General features: G+C 41.8%; 1 protein-coding gene across 7 annotated transcripts in view; it reads left to right on the forward strand.

The window, feature by feature from the left end:
- Nucleotides 1-14,096, forward strand: part of kug (FAT atypical cadherin kugelei) — a 517,384-nt gene that overhangs the window by 318,498 nt on the left and 184,790 nt on the right. The window contains exon 2 of one of the 7 annotated variants that reach the window (XM_072305395.1): nucleotides 8,974-9,019. The exons of the other annotated variants lie outside the window; for them this stretch is intronic. The gene's annotated coding sequence lies outside the window, so the exon portion shown is untranslated. The remainder of the gene's footprint in view (nucleotides 1-8,973; nucleotides 9,020-14,096) is intronic. 7 annotated transcript variants of the gene reach the window in all.

The raw sequence follows: 14,096 nt of genomic DNA on the forward strand, positions 1-14,096 counted from the left end.
AGTACGGAAAAGGTACGGATTTTTTCCGTGAAAAGGCACGGAAATTCGAAATTTTGTGACAAACTTTAAAAAGTACCCCGCTTTGGGAAAAAAAAACACATTGAATCTTGAGTCCAGACTCTTGGGAACATTGCCAAGAAAAAGGACTCTTGATTCAATCAGATTTAAGCTTAAATCAAAAGGAAATCCGCTCAAATGAAAAGGCTTGGTTCTTGATTTAAGCTTAAATCTGATTGAATCAAGAGTATTTTTTCTTGTCGATGTTTTTAGGAGTCTGGACTCTAGATCCAATGTGTTTTTTTTCCCGTGTGCGGCATACGATTTCCATTTATTATGTTCCCGGTTCGAATATTCGTGTTCTTCGGTTTATTCCTTCGTCATTCCATCATTCTACTTTCCCAATCCGAATACAGCTAAAAATAAGTGTGAGGTGAGGATCAAGTAAGGTAAAAGCAAGGATTTTTAGAAATCGCCAAAAAAATGAATTTTTGGGAAAGTAAGGAAAAAGCTAGGAAAAGGTACTGAAAAAGCAAGAAATTTGAATGACAGGGTACCAGTATACACCCTGAAATAGGAACTTTTAGGACCAATGGGCCAGCTGCGCTGATTGCATATTGTGCTTTCATCGTGTTAGCTTAGGGATCAGAGAAAAATATTAAGATGTTCAATCGCCAACTGTCAATAATATTCACGTTTTCCTACTGTATCTCGTTCAACCACCAAAACACAATTTTAAGATCGATTAAAGGCTGAATCAAATCTCTGGTCATAGGCTGTGCACCAGAGCGACGCGACGCGACACGACGCCGAAGTGTGACCAAAACTAGTTCGCTTGCACGGACCGAACGCTGAAACTCCTTCAATATTTGACGTATGCAACATGGACATCCATCAAGCACGAATAGTTGCCTCAGACATTCGTAGGCGCCGCGCTAGGATTCTGAACTATAATGAGCGAAGCCGGAAGCCGGTACAGTTTGCTTGTCGCTATTTTCCCGTGCTAAGCCGCACTTAATTTAAGCAAATTCGCTTTTGATTCAAGCCGACATCCGATTGAATTAACAATTTATTCTCTCGTCAATTTTTTCAGGGTTTGAACTTTAAAGCCAAGAGACTTCTATTAAAAAAAAGTCACTGGGAAAAAAAAAAAAAAAATTCCCGTGACACTCTACATAAAAGATAAATTTTACGCCGATGATCACGAATAAAATTGCGACCTCTTCTTAAGACATCAATTGGATCGCATGTAGCAAAAAGAAACTAGTGCAAATACGATGTTTTCAAAATCGTGCAACTTCATCTTTTCTTTTAAAAATACTTAACATATGTACAGTATAAAAATTGACACCATTATTTTCCTTTAAAATTGATAATTTTTCGGTAAGAAGCAAAAATTATGTGTTACCTATTTTGGAAGATTTTTTTAGGCAATTATGAAGGAGCAGCATTTTTACAGCTCTGTAATCGCGTTGGTTCCTTTTTGCTAAACGCGATTTAATAGTAAAACATACTACTTTTGCATTTTTTATTGGTTGGAAATCCTGCATTTGTTACCGACTGACTTATTATTTGCAGGCAGTTTTCTCCCCAGCGTTTCCTAGACACCCTGTGGAAGTGGTGAAGCTGAAGTGTGCAGATCGAATAACGATGTATCCGAATAGGCGACTTGTTTATTGCCAGGTCTTACGCTGGGAGCTCCGCACCGGTAATCGAAATCGCGGCTGATAATTCGCGGGACCCTCGGACCTCGGACCCTCGCTCCGGCCACTCTTCGAATCCCTCGATGACCCTTATTCAACAGCCGTCCTTTACTCCTTCGCCCTCGCTTCATTCTCGCAGTGGGAGTGTACTCTGTGAGTTTGTGTGCGTTTGTTCCGAGTTGGGATTTGATCGAGTTTATCAAATAGGAATCATGAGTGCGCAGTAGAAAGAAACAATCCAATCATATGAACCTTTACTGCTATACTAAGCATAGGCGGATCCAGACACCTATGGACCCCCCCCCCTCCCCCCTTTGAAACCCCCGATTGAGCCAAAAATAGAATTTGCGAAAAATGATAATGTGACGGAATTTTTTGAGAATTTTTCCCGAATCCAGCGCTGTAAAATGAATATGAATCAATCAAGTAACTTCTTGTACGAGGACTAAACTTGACCAAAAATTTGCAGGGCTGCGTAATCGGTTCCGCAGTAATGATATATTTTCTGGAAAATTTCGCTATTATCAGCAGAAATTTGGCATTGCTTGAATGTTCATTCGGCGTTCTTTCTTCCGACGACCCATTTCCGAGACCATAATTTTTTTCTTATTTGTAGAAATTTTACCCTTTACGAAACCAAATGAATTTGTGAAAAATTCTGATGTGATGGATTTTTTGGTCATTTTTCCCGAATTTAGCGCTGAAAAATGCATAGGAATCAATTAAGAAACGTCTCGCATTATGATATGACCAAAAATCCGCATTCGTGTTCAGTTGCGCATAAATTATCTTGAAAATTCCGCTATTATCAGCAGTAATTTGGCAATGTTTGGATTTTCATACGAGGCTTTTTTCCTTCCGCGGACGACCCACTTCCCAGACCGTTAAATAAAATATCGCAATGAGTTTCCATTTACGTCCTCGCGTAACCTTTTTGGCGAGAGGAAGTTATTACTCGGCATCGACGACATGCGTAGGCATTCCAGCGCCAGCTCGAAGCGCGGGGGAACAAAAAGGAGCTGAATGCGAGCCTCACAAAGGTTGGGAAAGGTTGCTCGAGTGGAAGCGATCCGAGCGAGTCGCGTGCAGGTCAAGAGTTTAATATAGTTGAAATTCTTCAAGTTTTTAAATGGAGTCGGGAACGCGATTGCGACCTCGACTCAGAATGAGCGGGAAAGATTTGCGATGAACTTCGGAATCGCCCTCCGGCTTCGGAAAAGCGAGCTGCAATTACCAGGGTAACTCACAGTTTTCCGCGCGTCATTGTCAGATCGAGGTTTTGTTCCTTCTTTCTCAGAGATATGATGAGGAAATTCTGCCGGTATGAATTGAACTAGTGAGTTCGAAAACACACCAACTCGGGGGAAAAAAAATTGTTCAGGAAACACCTAAAACTGCGCAGCGGGCGAAGAAGTTAGTTTAAGAGAAACCTTTTTGGTGCCAAAGGACAAGTACTTAGAGACCTAGTAAAGCACCAAGTTGGAAGCACCGAGAAACACGAACCTGCGCACAGCTTAAAGAAATCTTAAATTTCTTTTAAAATCATTTACATTAGTATTTGAATCAGTGAGTTCGAAAACACACCAACTCGGCAAAAAAATTGTTAAGGAAACACCTAAAACTGCGCGCAGCGGGCGAAGAAGTTAGTTTATGAAAAACCTTTTTGGTGCCAAAGGACAAGTACTTAGAGACTTTGTAAAGCACCAAGTTGAAATCGATACACCATGTTTGATGACAGAGACTTTTAAGCGTTTAAAAATTTCCGAGTTGGTGTGTTTTCGAACTCACTGATTCAGTTTTCCTCGGGTCATTGTCAGATCGAGGTTTTGCTCCTTCTCGATTGGAGATAAGTTGAGAAAATTCTGCCAGTATGCACTAACACCTATAACATGGTTAGTAAGTCTGTAGGAAGAACTCGACAACCCCGTTCAAACGGCTATCACGGTGGTTGTTTTTAAAATCCATTCATAATTGAAATTTTGTCACAATAAAGCCTACTGCAAATGAGGGGATCAAGTTAATATAAAAAAAAAAAATTGAGATAATACTGCTGCTAAGTAGGACATTTTCCAACACTGCAACATCCGATTAAACTCCTGCAAGCCCCAAGTCTAAATATACTAATTTCAAAACTTCAAATGGATTATCATATTCCTGAAAAATTACGGGAAACGTAAAAATGTCAGTCAGTTTTGCTCGACTATGAAAAATGGAGGAAAATTTCGCCCGAAGTTTGGCAAAAGTCTGCATAATGGAAAGAGAAAAATCTAAGTGGAAGTTTTTGCAGGAGGGCCAGGAAGATTGAACATGAAAATATTATGGAAGAGTTGCAATGGGAGGGAGGGAAGGAGTGAGGGAGGAAGGAAGGAAGGAAGGAAGGAAGGAAGGGAGGGAGGAAGGAAGGAAGGGAGGAAGGAAGGAAGGAAGGGAGGGAGGAAGGAAGGAAGGAAGGAAGGAAGGAAGGGAGGGAGGAAGGAAGGAAGGGAGGAAGGAAGGAAGGGAGGGAGGAAGGAAGGAAGGAAGGAAGGAAGGAAGGAAGGAAGGAAGGAAGGAAGGAAGGAAGGAAGGAAGGAGGGTAGTAGTAGTAGTAAGATAAGTTTATTTTAAGGCCATTTACACCTCTGTGTGTTAAGGAAGGAAGGAAGGAAGGAAGGTAGTAGTAGTAAGATAAGTTTATTTTAAAGCGAAGGAAGGAGAGAAAGAAAGAAGGGAGGAACGTAGGAAAGAAGAAGGAAGAACGCTTATTCATGACGAAATCTACTCAAACTGCATATTAGACGCTTTAAAATTCCGACATTTTCGGGAGGGGCCCCTTTACGCCCCCCGTTCGGAGTGTCTAAATCCGCCTATGACGTCAACGACTCGGAGAAACGTCAAGGGAACAAGTTTTCCCCGCGAAGCGACAACGTTTCCGGCGCAGAGACGGAAGCACCTCTCCTCTACACGAGTCATCTCTCATCTCCGGTGGCGCTGGTCTTTCCAAGTTGCGAAATAAAACTCGGGATTAAAGGGCGCCGCAGGACACAAACAATTTTCTTAATTCCGCCTCTCGTTTCCTCGCCGAAGCGTAATTAAAATCGATACCGCCCCCGCCTCCCCAGGTCTCCGCGGTCATCTCGGTGAGCGTAAACCGCGCAAGTCCCGTGCGAACCGCGGCGGAATGCTGCGTTTTTCCGCGGGGCGTCGTTTCCGATTAGGAGCCGTTCCGCGGCGGAAAGAGGAAACTTAAGACGATAAAAGAGCCCCGGTGAGAAAATCGCGCCCCGGCGATGAGCTGCTTAACTTGCTAATTTTCTCGCCGGCCCGGACGAATCAATAAATCGTCGCTCGTTCTCCCGCACTGTGCAGGAACGACGTATGGACTCTCGAATGTTGCGAAATCTTTCTGATAGACTGGAAAAAAAACACATTGGATCTAGAATCCAGACTCTTGAAAACATAGACAAGAAAAAGGACTCTTGATTCAATCAGATTTAAGCTTAAATCAAAAAGAAATCCGCTCAAAGTAAGAGGCTTGGTTCTTGATTTAAGCTTAAATCTGATTGAATCAAGAGTATTTTTTCTTGTCGATGTTTTTAAGAGTCTGGACTCTAGATCCAATGTGTTTTTTTTCTAGTGCCGGAAATGTCAGGATTGAAAATAGTCAGGGAAAATGACGAGCATATGTTAGGAAACAATAGTCGAGTATCTTTATTTGTTTCTTAGAATAGGTTTGACGTTTCGAACATCAAATTTTGCCAAAAATATGTCTACTTATGTCTTTCGACCATCTACAATATCCTCAATTGTCAAGGAACTTCACCAAAACGTGCCAGGGAAATCAGGAAAATTTCTAAATTCTGTGCAAAACCTGAAATAAACATTTGATGGCTCAGAACGTCCTACCTTTTTACTGCTTTTAGTACCCATTTGGACGTACTTATGCTGCGAGGAACCATGCAAAAATGAATTAAATCCAAATAAACCATGTAGCTTGCGAATCCTACACTGGAAAAAACCGCATTGGATCTAGAGTCCAGACTCTTAAAAACATCGACAAGAAAAAATACTCTTGATTCAATCAGATTTAAGCTTGAATCAAGAACCAAGCCTCTTAATTTGAGCGGATTTCCTTATGATTTAATCAAAAATCTGATTGAATCAAGAGTATTTTTTCTTGTCGATGTTTTCAAGAGTCTGGACTCTAGATCCAATTGTGTTTTTTTTCCTAGTATATGTAAATGTAATTAATTGTCACTCAAATAGACCATTTAGGCCTTTTTCTATCCCTTTTTTTTAGTTTTTATCCTCTCACTGAAAAAATAACTCCGGCCCTGGAAGCCGTACTTACGGGCTATATAGACATAACGCCCCTGTTCCCGGCTGAGAGAACGTAAGTTCCGGGCGTAGCACCCGGAGCGATCGAAGTTACGGCTCCAGCACCCGTAACTTTCGCTTTCTGAGGCGGAAACGGACGATATGTTTGTATGTATAGCCCGTAACTTGTACAACTCTTATGAGACTCGTCTACATAGGCATCCCAATCCAGGTTGTACAACTCTTATGAGACTCGTCTACATAGGCATCCCAATCCAGAAGCGCTTGCGCTGTTGGAAAGGGACCAATGTATTCGAAGACTCAAACGACGTAAACCCCACGAGCTTGGAATTCAGGGGTTCACAAAATTCTCTTTCGTTTAAAATGTTTGCCTCCCTGTGCTCCTAGGACACAATCAGGAGGACTAGGACTTTGACTGGTAACGGTTGTCCGCAGTTTCAAGCTAAAGAAAAAAGACATTTTTATTACAGAAATAATCATGTTTTTATTATTCTCCTCATTTGTTAGAGGTAGTTTATTTTGTACAGTTAAAATGTGTTTAATTTTAAGTTAATTTTCAATTAACAATTAAGTATTACTTTTAAAGATATTCTAGATATCTAAAGTGTATTGTATGTACTATTATTTAAAGTACTAATAAATAAAAAAAAAAATAAAAAAAAAAAAAAAATAGCCCGTAACTTCTTTTTTCCGTGCTGGTTTTTCAGAAACTGCACCGGAAAAAAGTAAGGTTGATTTAGCATTCTGGATGTAAAAAAAAGTGTGCAAGAACTCAGAGAATGCTGAATTACCAGCCACAGCAGTTAGTTTTACATCTCGGCATTGCTGAAGTAACTGCTGTGGCGGGTAATTCAGCATCCTCCAAGTTCTCGCACACTTTTGTTTCATCCAGAATATTAAATCAACTTTTTCGGTGTGACATTTTATCTGGAGGAAATTCGGCAACATCCGAATCCTTATACGACGTTTTCGCCGAGGGCGCGGAGTGTTGACCGCGGTGAGAATCTTTTTCGCGCCTCGTGTTTGAGTTTCGTCGTTTCGTCCTCTCGTCGGGCGGCAATCGCGATCCGGATCCGAGGCATAGCGCAATTGGGGAGTCTTATCTGCATGCGGTTTCCATTTCTACGCCGCATTGATTTCTTTTTTGCATAAATGCATGAGTGCGTCCCGCTCTTATCCCCGAGGCCCCGGGGCTCCCGATCGCAGTTGCCGGATCGTGCTCGAAAATCAGCTCTTTTGCCCCATTTAAAACTATACACATTTTACTGCACAACCTGGCAACCTCGCTCCAGATCGAAGGGAAGCGAGAAAAACTGCGCTTTGAATTTTCACTCGAGTTTTCTCACGAACCTCCGCGAGCAGTGCTCAACGAAGGTGGATTTATTATTTTAACACTAGTCTGGTTGACTCCGGTCTTTTAACGTATGTCAGAAGGGGGCGCATTAGCTGGCGTGCGAAAAATTCTTAGCCTTCCCGTTCCTCGAACGGGCCTTCTCATTTTCAAAACATATTTTCCCCCAAAATGACGGAAAAAGGGGTTATTCGGTAACATGGGCATTTTAAATTAACTGTGGTAGTACCCCTACTTAATTGTCGTAGCACCCAAATAAATTAGGTTACTATAACCCAAATTTTACGGTACTACCACAGTTAATTGGAAATGCCCGTATCGCATCCAACTACTTGGGGTAGTACTGCCATGAGATTTATATCCCTGAACCCTTTTTTTCCCGTAATGTTTTGATATGACCTTTTTGCGGTCCTTTAACCCTTTTCTCCACGATCCTGTAAAATACTTGCAAATTTAATGGCTATTTTGCGAAAAACATGCAAATTTAGCACCTGTTTCCGGAACATCCGCGTTTAGCTTTTACTGCCCGCTTTTTCACGCGAACATGATCGCGTGATCGGGAAATATCTGTATTTCTGCGCATTAGAAATCGAAGGAAAGAGAGTAGAGAAATTAGAAGAAAGGGAAGAGGATGAAGAAATATACGAGGAAGAGCATATGAGTAAAGAAAGAGGGAGCAAAAGATTAGAAACAATGAAATGAAGTAGAATTAGTAGAAGAAAATGAAGAGGAGGAGGAAAAAGAGAAAGGGGGAGAGCTGAAAACTAGGAATACAAATAAAAATGAGAAGAAAAAGAAAAAGAAAGAGAGAAGATAGAAGAGGAAGAGCATAAGAAGAATTTCTTTTTTCTGTATTCCTCGCTTATCTTCAAATGTTTCTCTCTTTATCTTCTTTGGCTTCTTCTTCATCTTCTCCATTTTACACTTCCTGTTCTTCGAATCTAAAACTTTTTGCCGCGGGGCTGGCAAGTATGGCCTGCTTAAGTTAAGTTGGGTCTAAAAAAACCCCGAGTCTATCAGAGGAGGGCTGAGCACCAAGCAATCAACGAGAACATCCTCAGCAGATACGGATCTTTACAACAGAAATTACTCAACTCTGATTGAAATTTTTATCCTTCTTAACGGAGTCTAGGGAACTTTTTTAAGCGGCGCGGCTGTTGACCTGCTTCTTTTCTTTCCGATGAAGAATCTGAACAACATCACACTCTATACTATGATCGAAATTTTTATCCTACTTAACAGAATACCCAGAACTTTTTAAGGGGCGCTCGCCTCTGAGCCTGCTTTTTCTTTTCCCCTACACTAATAACTAGACGACACTCTGCTCCAATTAGAATTTTTGTCTCTTGAAATATCTGAGGTAAAAATGTTCGTTCGACGAAATGAGAGTGAGTCATCCCTCTACAGAAGATACGACAGAAGCAACAATTAGCTCTAAGGGGGAAATCAGAGGCGTAAATTAATTTATAAAAGGATACACGAAATAAAATAGTTTTTTTTTAATTTTTTTTAATTTAGGCCTCCTTGTTTCTTTCAGATCTCATTCTTTGTTTTTAAAAAAATGATGCGTGACCATCTAAAAAATAATGTATTTTTCTGTTCCAGGTGCGGGTTAATGTCTAATAATTTTCCATTCGCTGAGGCCAGTTCGGTAAGCTACTGATAGATAAGTTCCTTTTTTCAATGTAATTTTAATTTTGAACTGGCTCAGGTATAAGGAATGATATTTTTGGACGGATTCGAACATCAATTACTGGCGAAACAAATCTACTTATCTTCGTACTTTTTTCCTTTTTCTCCAAAATTTTATAAGTTTAGGGGCCCTTCAAGTATTACGTAACGTACCTGTTCTGATTTTCTTGCCTTCCTTCCCCTCCTTGTAACGCACTCGTAAGTAGTAACGCACCCCTACACCAAATTACGTTACGCGTTACGCTGGCCTGACCCCCCTCCCCCAATTTTAAAAAAATTCACATTCGAGAAGGGCGGGATTTTCAATTTTCTGCATTTTTTCCTAAGCTTTTTTTCCCCCGGCTCGGATTTGTCACGTAACGCTGGACTTCATCCCCCTCCCCCTTGTAACGCACTGTAACGCTGGCTCCAGCACCCCCCCCCCCCTAAGTGCGTTAGGTAATACTTGAACGGCCTCTTAGTTGCAGTGAGAGAAGGTGGATAGGAAGACGAAATCTGTCTCTTTCGACACTCTTCGGAATTTTTTCTCTTGCAAATCCTTTCTTTTCATAAATGGCAGAGTTGCCACCAGGAGATGTCAGGGAATTTTGAAAAGTCAGGGAAAACCAGGAAATGTAAGGGAAAATATGTTAAATCACCCTCATTTGCTCTCTAGAATGGGTTTGAGATTTTGAACACGAAATTTTGCCCGAGAACTATTTTCAATTTTGCCTTCTTAACCACCCGTCACATCTTCAATTGTCAGGGAAATGTCAGGGAATTTCATTTTCTAAATTCTGTGGCAACCCTGAAATGGAATATTTGCGCAAAAAAACTTTATTTTCTAATTCCTCCCCCCCCCGTTCCCCCCAAAGTTGTCATAATCCATTGCATTTTGTCGGTTACGACAACCCTTCCGAAGTCTGCGACGATTTGACATCGGCCCGGCTGCGCGTGGTGCGAAATGCGAAAGGGAAGGACCTGCACATGTCAAACGAGTGCTCTGACGGATGAAGAATCGGTTTTGTGCGGCGGCGGCGGCGGCTGCAGTGCTCGAGGTGAAAAATGGTGGGAGCTTTCGGGGAGCCCCGGGCCCTCCTCTGTCGCAGCGCGTCGCGACGCCCGTCCCGCCGTTGCCAGCCCGCCCTCCTCAAAACGCAATAAACTGCAAAAATCACGGATCTACATAACGTCTCAATGGGAGATACGCGGTTCTCACCCGGAAAATAAGTGTCTCGTCAGGGAACGGCCTCGATCCGGCAACAGCGCCGCACAAGGTTGCCAGGTTGTGACATTGAATTGAGGTATTTTACATGGATTTAAACGGGGGATACTGCCGTGCTGAGGAAAAACGACGTATGAGCCTTCAGACACTGCAACACTTCCTTGGACAAAGTTCTGATTTTAAGGAAAAGTTTTGAATATTTTTCTTTCGATTTTCAGACAATTTTTTTTCGCAATTTGACCTGAAGTATTCCTCATTTTCAAGGAGAAATATGCATAACAGGGTGTCTACAAGTCCGGAAATAGTACTGATTTTTTAAGGGCGGTCCGGAGGTACTGAAAAAGTGCGGAAATTCCGCAAAAAGGTCCGGAATTTTTTTAAAATGTTTTTGTCATTTTTGTCGCACTTTCAAATTTTTGAAATTTTTCTAATTTCGTCAAATGGAGGTACTGAAAAAGTAGGGAATTGATCTGTTGGAGGAGGTATTGAATTTCTCAAGAATGTACTGAAAAAGTACTGTAAAAGTACTGATTTTTGACCAGCCTGTTTTAGTAGACACCCTGGCATAAATTTCACCAAAAATTGAGTTTCATCCGGGGGAATTTGGCAACTCTCGAATGTTCGTACGGCGTTCCTCCTTAGCAGGGAAGAACAGTGTTGATTTTTCAGCACGATCCGGCAACGATGGTGCCACCGCCGCAGAGCTTTTAAATGCAGTGCAGATCAATCTTAAACCAGCCAAGACTACCGTGCCCCCCCCCCTCCCCCCTCACCGGGCCAACCCCGGTTCTCACGGAGGCCCAGAACCGTCAGGATCCTCTATATGTTTACCTTTTTGCGGGTCTTACCGGGGGGGGGGGGGGTATCCTTCCGCTCGAAGAAGGCGATTAATTTATCAGGCAATATTGAGCTTTTCGCTTTCCTATAGTCGGTTTGGTTTTGTTCTTAATTGTTATTTGTGACGTCGCTGGTCACAGTGGCGAGTCCTGAATGATCGATTATCGATATTTTCCCATTTGATGCTATGGCAAAGACTCGATTATTAAGGTGTTCGTTGCACACGCTCTGTTTATCGATCTATTTCCTTAGTTTTAAATGGCAGAGCAATCGATATATCGCAAAGCATGCCACGCCACTGATCGGTCATACTGCGAGTTGAGGAAGGTTTGTGATTAGTGTAAACCATATGGGCCTCCTAACGAAAGGAGCTGTTTAGAAAACGACTATGAATACGTTCTGTGGTTTCGGTGACGAGGCGTGAATGATCGATTATCAATATTTCTCTATTTGAAGCTGTGATAAAGAATCGATTATTAATGTTTTAAGAAGGACACCCTGTTATCGATCCTTTTTCATAGGTTTAAATGATAGATCAATCGATTTATCGCAAAGCACGCCACGCCACTGCATGGTTTACCCATGCGGCAACTCTGCACAGTAGAAATCGAGGAAATATCAAGCACCATCGTTCATCGGAGGCGACAAAATCCGATGAAAAATATGGCTCGATTCGCGAAACATGGGGAAAACGATCCTTGGGTTACGAGAGTCCCGACGCCGGAAGTCATCGCGGAAGAAAGCTTCGATTTATCAAAAATCCCCGATCGGTCGAGTGGCAACAGAGCCGGCAGCGAAATTTCACTGGTGAATAATCGATTATCGAAATCTCCCAATTTGAAGCAATGGTAAAGAATCGATTATCAAGGCCTCGGTTGCAAACAATCTGTTTATCGATCCTCTCCTTAGGCGTAAACGGCAGATCAATCAATATATCGCAAAGCAAGTGCGGCATTTCGGCCGGTCCTCGCTCTCGAAAAAGTGCCTTTGCGATGTATCGATCGACCTGTCTTTCAATCTATGGATAAGTATCGATCATTAGGTCAAACTGAACAATCGATTCTTTACTATAGTTTTAAATGGGGTGTTTTCGACCGTCGATGATTCGCGCTTTGCGATGTATCGATCGACCTGTCCTTCAAAAGTACGGATAAGGATCGATCATCAGGTCAATTTGAACAATCGATTCTTTACCAAAGTTTTAAATGGGGTGTTTTCGACCGTCGATGATTCGCGCTTTGCGATGTATCGATCGACCTGCCCTTCAAACCTATGGATAAGGATCGATCATCATCTCGACCTTAAAAATCGATTCTTTACCGAAGCTTTAAATGGGGTTAAAATCGATCGCGGATGTCGCGTCTCGATCGGGGTGTAGTGGAAGTCCATTGAAAAATGATAGCGGGCGCCCGGGACGGCCGGAGCCGGGGCCGCGGGGGGAGGGGGTGGGGGTAAAAAATGATGGGGCGTCAGGAATAAAATGACGTGCCCTTTTTTCGCCTCCTTCCTGGTTTTCGTGTCGGTGGCAATTGTGTTAAACACCAGCGTCGAGACGCGGCGCGTCACCACGCGACGGCCCGCCCGTCGCGCCACGCCGCCAAGTTGCACCCTGAAAAAAAGAATTTTAAATTCTTTGAAATAATTATGGACCTATCTTGAATGGGCTAATAGACAGAGTCTGAACTAGGAATCAACGTCTGGTACTTTCTCTTTAAAATCTCACGTAGAAAACGGCCCACACTGGGAAAAAACACATTAATTGGATCTAGAGTCCAGACTCTTAAAAACATCGATAAGAAAAAGTACTCTTGATTCAATCAGAATCGAGCTTATATCGAGAGCCAAGCCTCTTAATTTAAGCGGAGTTCGTTTTGATTCAAGCAAAAATCCGATTGAATCAAGAGTATTTTTTCTTGTCAATGTTTTCAAGAGTCTAGACTCTAGGTCTAATGTGTTTTTTTTTCCAGTGCACTCAAAGGAAAGTTTGGTAATCAACACCCAATACACAAGTATTTTTAACGTAGATGGAATGTCTGTCAGATTATACAAAATTGTATTTTTACCATTTAACCAATGTAAATCGTAAACACGTTCCAGGACCCAGAAAAACTGGAAAACCCTAGGATTTACCGAGCAATAAAATTTATCCGGCGAAATTATGGAATTCGTTAGAGAATTGGTAAAAATCGAGAATTTCCACTCTTACCGTTTCGAGATCAGTTATTCTTAAAATAAATGGTCCGGGTTGACTCAGCTTTATTTACGAATTGATGAAAAAAGTGATATTTTTTCTCCAATTCTCGGGAAAACTTTTTTTTCTTAAAAAAAAATGTAGAAGAAAAATAGAAAAAATCCCCAGTTCATCCTCTAGACCTTTTCCGTAAAAGCAGGAAAAATCATAGGGGCATCAGGGATGAATGAAATTCAGAATTTTAGGCACTACTTCCCATTCCAATGCAGGAATGAATCCAGCAAAAATGGGTTATACTACACGTTGCTTCGGGTATTTTTCGTATTCGGAGTTGACCTGACAATCATGTCTCGTTACTAACACAAGACACCCCGTCTCATTTCCCTCTACGGACCATTCCATGCAATTTATTTCTTTGTCATTCTTATCGGCTTAAATGCGAATTACGTTCCCTTTTGAGGTTGTGTACTACTGAAGACCCGAAGAAAATGAAGCTTGTATATTACGAAAATGACACTATTCCCCTATACCGAGGTGCAACCCTTAATTCAATTCCTCGAAGCTTTGGCGATGAACGTCTTGATCTTATTTTCGAGCTTACTTTCGGTCATTTTTTTTGAACCCTTAATTCAATTCCTCAAAGCTCTGATAATGGAAGTCTGGATCTCATTTTGGAGCCTATTTTTGGTCATTTTTAACGTTCGAAGTAAGAATGAGAGCATCATTGAGTGAATGTTGCAGCCCGATGATGCGGATCATGAAGTCATGGATATTTACGTCGATCTTTTCCTCAATTTTTACCCC

Source organism: Bemisia tabaci, chromosome 10 (assembly GCF_918797505.1).
Source record: "Bemisia tabaci chromosome 10, PGI_BMITA_v3".
NCBI classification, from domain to species: domain Eukaryota; kingdom Metazoa; phylum Arthropoda; class Insecta; order Hemiptera; family Aleyrodidae; genus Bemisia; species Bemisia tabaci.